The sequence below is a fragment of the Zootermopsis nevadensis genome, unplaced genomic scaffold (assembly GCF_977971745.1).
Source record: "Zootermopsis nevadensis isolate Lab colony 2312 unplaced genomic scaffold, Znev_1.0 Znev_ptg000010l, whole genome shotgun sequence".
Taxonomy (NCBI): Eukaryota; Metazoa; Arthropoda; class Insecta; order Blattodea; family Termopsidae; genus Zootermopsis; species Zootermopsis nevadensis.
The window spans coordinates 19,927,944-19,934,546 of record NW_028259142.1 but is presented as its reverse complement, the minus strand read 5'-3'; the positions used below and the strand labels follow the sequence as shown (position 1 = coordinate 19,934,546).

The 6,603-nt window shown below is 38.1% G+C and overlaps 1 protein-coding gene across 1 annotated transcript in view; it reads left to right on the top strand.

Moving 5' to 3' along the window:
- The first annotated feature begins 3,351 nt into the window (after nucleotides 1-3,351).
- LOC110840440 (cyclic nucleotide-gated cation channel) overlaps nucleotides 3,352-6,603 on the top strand; it is a 206,190-nt gene continuing 202,938 nt past the window's right edge. Inside the window, exon 1 of the mRNA XM_087346759.1 lies at nucleotides 3,352-3,513. The gene's annotated coding sequence lies outside the window, so the exon portion shown is untranslated. The remainder of the gene's footprint in view (nucleotides 3,514-6,603) is intronic.

Sequence of the window (6,603 nt, the reverse complement as noted above, 5' to 3'; positions counted from 1 at the left end):
TAAGGAAAGTTTGAAAATTACGTCACTTCATGAAACCAGCCTCTTGTTGAGTATTATTCTAGTGTTAGAGTGGAGACCAATAATATTTTGTATTCAGGAGATGCTCATGTGATTGGTGAATCATAGCTACATACCTCGATAAGGGGCATGAATGAGAAGAAATTATTGTCATTTAACTCGAGGAATGACCTTGAAATTTTAAGGTGCCAGTCCGAGAAAAGGATGGAAGGATTCTGTTCATATGGACCTGTCGTCAGACAGAACACTAAATAATAATAAGATGAGGTGGTCTAGCGGTTAGAACGCTGGCCTTGTAATCCTGGGGTCTCGGGTTCGATTGCCGGCGGTGCCCGAATTTATAACTTGTGTTGGGCAAGGCCGTGGTCTAGGCAACACGGAGTTTTCCTCCGTGGCATCCCAACAATTACTCCATTCACACACAGAAGAAGGCAATGGCAAACCACTTCTGGATCATCTGCCAAGAACGTATATGAACAGGTCCCAGTCCGAGAAAAGGATGGAAGGATCCTGTTCATATGGACCTGTCGTCAGACAGAACACTAAATAATAATAAGATGAGGTGGTCTAGCGGTTAGAACGCTGGCCTTGTAATTCTAGGGTCCCGGGTTCGATTCTCGGCGGTGCCCGAATTTATAACTTGTGTTGGGCAAGGCCGTGGTCTAGGCAACACGGAGTTTTCCTCCGGGGGCTTCCCCGGTTTCTCCGTGGCATCCCAACAATTACTCCATTCACACACAGAAGAAGGCAATGGCAAACCACTTCTGGATCATCTGCCAAGAACGTATATGAACAGGTCCCAGTCCGAGAAAAGGATGGAAGGATCCTGTTCATATGGACCTGTCGTCAGACAGAACACTAAATAAATAAAAAAAAGTAATTTTAATGCCCGAATTCCCTCATGGACTGTAGTTCAGTGAAAGGAGTAGACTGTCTCTCCTTGTACGTCTTGTACGCTACCCTCTTTCAAGAGCCAGGAGCAATGCAGAACTCTGACTAGGCGAACGAGGGGGGCTTCTATTCATTCCAGGGTTATAGAGGGCTCCTCCTGTGCTAATTCTGCCTTTTGCATGTAATTACTACGCTTTAGATTTCGTATAATGAATTTCGTATGCCTCCTGAACTTTAGAGGCCTATGAACATTTCTATTTCTTTGTTTTTGTTTAAATACTGGGAAGACTAAATATTTCTCCGTAAGATCTAGTCTCAGACAAAACCAAATGTTTTCTATTCTGCGTATTCTCTGTATACAGTGTGCCGGTTTCAACGTAATAACTTTTAAAGAGTAAACTGCACTCCATAAATCAACGTAGTCTGAGTGTCTCCAAACACTTGTTGTTCTGCTTGAATTTGCAGACTTACAAAACAGTAAATACAGGTCCAAGGAAATTTTATTCTCGTGTACAGCTTTCATTTTAATACTTTGTTGACTTTTTATACTGTAAATGTGCTCCGTGCCATTTTGATATTTGCATCAGATATGAAGACTGAACCTTTCTCGTAGCTTAGAGTGAATAAGATATTTCGTAAAGAAAATATAACGTATTGATCAATATAAAATATTGGCCAGGAATAAATATACGAGTACGTGGATAGACTTTACCTTTGAAATTGAAAATGTACCTGTGTTATACTGAACAAACAGATTTTAATTTTTTTAAATTTTGAAGGAACATTAAAGCAGACAGAATGGGACAAATGCTGCTCTTAGAAACGATGAAGTCCACATTAAATCTTCATGTATGTGTCGTTTTGTTAGTTAAGTTCAGCTTCACACATCGGATAGACGAGGAAAGAATTTTGGTCGGAAAAAACTAAAAACTGTCATAGAAATCTTTAAACAGGGGTATAAATTTCAGGAGTTCAGTTTAAATATTATCGAAAACCGAGGGTAGTGAGACAACGCAGGCCTCTACACGTGTCCGTAGGTTGAAAAGCTCGTGATAAAACATCACGTTGGTAACCGAGATATGTCTGCAGTGAAGTGAGTTTGACTGTACCACGATGCTGTACAATGACTGGATTTTGCGATGTAAATAGAGCGTCTGTGATTATTATTCAGAAGAATACAGCTCCTGTACCTATTAATTTCCGTGATTTTCTTTGTGTTTCCTGTTAGGAGTCCAAAATATGGAAGTCTTCTTCATTATAACATGTGACAATAGAAAGGAACTCTTCACGTTAGTACCCCATAATTGGCCAGTTAAAGAACCTTTCGCCCTGAGCTTTGTCTCCCCCCCCCCCCCCATCTAATATCTTCATTCACGTAATTCAACAAGTATGATATTTGCAGACTGTATCAACTTCAGAGGTTGTCGGCGTCGAATAAGATTTGATGACAACGAAAGCAGGCACACCAGCACAAAGAATCCCCCCTCCCCTCTACCTCAATGAAAACCGATGATAGGAAACATCGCTGGACCACTTCTACTGCAGGATAGAGTTCGCCAGCAATCCGCATTATGCTTTCATAATGCGCGTTGGATGCTGGTGGTGCAATATGGCCGCTTAAATATTTAATGTCCTTAACTCGATACCCAACACGTTCAAATCTCGAAAGCTACGTTCTGACCTGTACGTTTTAGTGCTGAGGTTTCGTCACAAAAATTCTGCCAATTAACTTACCATTAGTCTTATTTCGAGGCTTCCTGCTTCGTAGTGTATTAAACAATTAAATTAAATTCGTCTATGCTAGTTATTTTCAAAAATTTCTTATTTTATTTTATACGATATATGTCAGTCAACAAGCTAGACCATTTTCAGGTGGCACTATAATTTTGTAAAATTAAAATTGAACTATGATTTGGAATTATAAACAAGGAGTAAAAATACTTAACAATAATTAACTAAAAAGATAAAATGTAATTTGCATCACACCCTCTGTTAAAGCCACTAAACCTAAGGAATCTTTGATGTAGTTTACTTGGTTTAGTTAATAAAACTACATAAATGTTAGTTTTCATGGTTAAAATAGCCAAAACAGTCCGCAGGTCGACATTGATTAATGTGAGTCTTTGCGTCAGAAGACCATTGTAGTGGTTGACCGATGTCATCTTGGTTACTGAACATTATCTCTGGTTTAAAATTACAAACTAACAGTTTAATGTACCGAGGATTATAGCTTTATGCATTATTCTACTGATCTTCAGATTGCAGTGCTAAGGCTCCGTTTATGTGCAGGTACATTGTGAAAAGTCTTAATTTTAAATGTTAATATCTGCTTAAATATGCCGCTGATATTAATGTGGTGTAATAGAACATGTAAGTGGCTGGAGTTTTCTGACCGATTTGTGATCCCATCTAGCGGGAAATTAAGTAAGTAGTCTAGTGCAAAATGGCATACTTCAGTGAACTTCGTGTGTTTTGCGTGAAAGGTTTTTGTCAAAATGGCAGTGTTGTGAGGGTGCAGCGTGAGTGTAAAGTAATATTTCATAGAAGAGAAGGTTTAAAAGGAAATTCGTGCCTGTCATTCCGAAACGACTTCTGCTTTAACGGGTAAGTTGTTACAGGAACAGTCTGACTGTCTTTACAAATTCCACAGTTGTCAGTCACTACCTACCGCTTTACTTACGACGCACAATCTCGGGCCAGCACAACAAGTGTATCTTTCTCAGTCTCCTTGTTTTCCAGTGTCACATGCTTCAGGCTATAAAACAGATCGCAGTTGATGTCTTCCGTATACATCATTAATATATCATCATTTACGTGAACCTTGTATTAATGTGTGTACGAAGTTCTACCATGTTTCTTTAAGACAGTGGGGCGAATTTTATAAGAGATATTTAGGCATTTTTACAACTAAAATTTGCGCATTGCGTCTGTTCACTTTTTCTATCTGTCCACCAGCCCTCACGTAAAATCTCTAGAACTGCTGAACGGATTTAAGTTATATTTTAATGTTAAGAGTCCCGTTGAAATTTATGGATAAATTAAAATTTTTGTGTGAATCGAACACAAATAATGCACACTTAACATGAAAACCCACGTGCGTTTATGCTCGCGGAAGTAGTTACTCATTTACTAAGTTAACTATGATCCACTGGCGATATTCCCAACGCTCTCTGGCTCAGCGCCCCCCATTTTAAGCTGTATCTTTGCAGGAGGGGGGCAGGAGTTCTGGCTTACTACGTCAAGGAACTTGTAGCTTTAGTCAACCCAAGGAAGCTGAGAAGAAAATTGTGGGAAGGACTCACTTGTTGTGATTAGAATGTAATTAATTTGCTTACAAAACTGAATCAAACTGAATCAAAATCACACTTGTTCGACGAAATTGAAGGGAGGTTGGCTCATATTATTTGAATGAGCAATTAACCGAGATCAAAAATACAATTTACATATTAATTAAATTCGTTTGTCTTATAACAGGTTTTGATGCAATTTATCAGGCTGCCTGTGTCAGTCAGTGTACTCTTGTCATGTAAAGGAGCAGCATCATTCATCAATTCTAATTAATTGGGTCAATAAAATCAAGTCACACATAAATTATTTACGTAATAACAGGCTTTGAAATCATTAATTAGATGATACTGGTCAGTGAACTCTCGTCATGTAAATATTGCGAGGAAAGGCAATTTAATCGGTTAATTAATATGATATCACGACATTATATTAGAGGTAACTGCCTTGAACAGCGTGTTCTAGAATATGTCAAAATATACTTTATAACCACTTCATAACCGTGTGAAAATACAGAAATGAAATTTGAAACAGAACGACGTTGTGCGGAAGTTTTGCGAACTTCAGTCCGCTGCATGGGACTTACAACCTTGGGGACAACAGCTGATGGAGTGTTGTCTGTAGTAGTAGTAGTAGCTTGCTATTGCACGTTTTTCGCCATGTATTTTCGGACCACTGAGTAGAATCCTGAGAGTTATTCATTTGCAATAATGAGTGTAGCAAAATCATAGAAAGGACAATAACAAATGTGTTTACCAAACGGAAACAACAGATATAAAGGAAATTATGCGCATGGACTCCGCCATGATGAGTAATCAGCGCACCAGCCGGGTATACTATGAACTATCACATCAAGTCTCATCATCGTTCATTCGTTATAACCAAAAACGGAATACATTAGTTTATAGCCATAAATCGTACTTTCCAACATTCCTAAACCAGGGAAAGAGTTTTTTTTTTTTTTGGCTGTAAGCTTTGCAAAGTAACTCATCATTTTCTTAATCCGGATAATCGGCCTTGCTAGCTCAATACTTTAGTTCCCTCTGGCGGCAAACGTGCCTACCTAAAGTCACGTGCTTGTTTCACTACGTCTGAGTGGCAAGACGGAGATCTCGGTGTACGTCGCTACGCGAAGTAATTCTCATTGCTACCAGCACTAGGGCGATGAAGTGGTCTCTGATGATGGGGGTCGTAATCAAATCTGAAACGTCTATCAACTTCTACCGGAATACACGTATCCCAGGTGACAGCCACCGACTAATTGCTTATCGTATACAAGGGAACGTGTATATATGAAATGAAAACTCCAATTATCACGCTGTTTATCCCTTACTGGCCTTAATTTCGCTAATATGCCCTCTATCCCTTCTTCGCATGTAATGAATTAGGCCTCTGGCGTGTGTGTGTGTGTGATGCGGGGTGTATCACGGTTAACACAACCGTAGTTCTATGTCAGTGTTTATCGAGAAATAGTTGAATAAATATAATTAAACATTTTGAAATACCCCGAAATTTACGAATGTTGTGAAAAATCTTACTCAAAGTTTTCAACTTCTTGTCTCTGTGAACAAGGTTCCTCATGTCTCGCAAAAATTGTGTCGAGGAAGAAATGAGAGTGTGTTTGTCTAAAATTCGACCTAGAATTCAAGGGCGCTAAGACCATAGTTGCTGGCTTTGAAGAGTACGTTATGGAAACAAAGGCCACAGGCTGGAAAACTCCTGGGTTCGAGTCCCAGTAAATGTGATTTCTGTTGCTTGAAATCTTAAGCACGTGGGGTTTTTATTCGGATATATTCTTTTGTTTCTGTAGATTGTGATGATTAATTTAGTAAGTTAAACTGCCTTGTTGATATTAATTACTTTTTAGAGTTAAGCAAACGCATCTGATGTGTAGAGTATGACAATAAAATAACGATATAAATCACAAATTTTCCCCTTATCTCTGTTAGTTTAATGGTTTGTTCACAGAAAAATATTTCTTTCATCACTGGATAAAACAACAGTCTCTACCTTAATGTCGAATGTTTGTTTACCTTAGTTACCAGACATTCAGACCTATATTACGTTACATATTAACATGATTTGTTGACTAATGTTAGTCTCATATATATATATATATATATATATATATATATATAGCAAATTGCAAATTTATAATGAGCTTAAGAGACGTACGTCATTTACTTATATTAGTCAAATAACATTATTAAAATGTCATTTTTATTAATTAATGAGTTACCCGAATATTTATACCTAAGCGTCTGCAGTGGTGATACGACGTCAGTCTGGTGAAGAACGTACAGGCGTAACAAACCACAATATCAGGCTAATAATTAATAAGCATAACAAGTTCGGACCTCGTGGATGTCCATAAATAAAGCACTAATGTATATTAATGCAAAAGATTTT